This window comes from Lissotriton vulgaris, unplaced genomic scaffold, assembly GCF_964263255.1.
Source record: "Lissotriton vulgaris unplaced genomic scaffold, aLisVul1.2 SCAFFOLD_331, whole genome shotgun sequence".
NCBI classification, from domain to species: Eukaryota; Metazoa; Chordata; class Amphibia; order Caudata; family Salamandridae; genus Lissotriton; species Lissotriton vulgaris.
Genome location: NW_028252830.1, coordinates 766845 through 767834, shown reverse-complemented (window position 1 = coordinate 767834; position 990 = coordinate 766845).

Here is a 990-nt window from a genome sequence, read left to right as displayed (position 1 = left end):
AAACCAACTTAACTTAAAGCTACTTACTTACTCCTCTTCCACGTGTTAGGCTTAGGTCAGGCACACTGGGGTAGGCTTAGTTAGAAGCACCAGTTGAGTATGTTAGCCTAATGTATATATGACTGTATATATGTTTTATTACTTTTAAACCATTGTATGGCTAAGAAACCATATCAATGCTTTTACAGTTCTATTTCGCAATTCTTATCTTACTGTACGTACTTTTTATAATAACAAGTCTTGCAATTTTAGCAATACATTTCTCTTGTACGAGAAGAAAGACTGTTCAATAAATGTTAACCCTTTATTGACAAACGCCCGTCTCTCTATTCTCTACATCTCGTGAAAGTAAACTGCACTAGACTGACTGAAATACATGTCTATTGTTTCACACAACCCTAGAGATTGACTCTTGATCTGAGGAGCAAAGTTGTCATGTTGCACGGTTGTTGGAAAACTGAATCCCTTCTCGTCTGTGCCAAGGAAGCTGATCACTTCCTATGCAGAGAAGAACGTTTCCAGTGACCTCTGAGCTAGTTGGTAACACACCCAATTAAGTTTAGCATAGTCAGTGGAGGCCTGGAATATCTGCAGTTCCACGTCGATACTACTGTTTATGTTATTCCAATGCGCAGGGCCTAGTGGGAAACTAGGAACTACACTACAGTACCGAGCAGAAAAGTACAGCGAGGCAAAGTAACAGCAGAAGGTAAGGTTATGTTAGAGGTCAGAAGACAGAAATAGAGAGTAAGAGATAAAGAGGGGTGAACAGGTTAGGTAGAGAGGTATGACCGAGCAAGACATAGCATCACTTAGAGAAACAAAAGGCAGATGGAAATGTAGAGAGTGGTAAGGTATGGGCAGGTAGAGACCGGCACAGGAAGCCGTAGAGAGGTTAAAAGAAGGGAGAAAGACTACTGACTGCCCCATTCATTTCATAAGGGCCCCTTGGAAGGTGGTGTCCATGGGCAACTGCCCACTTTGCCCATT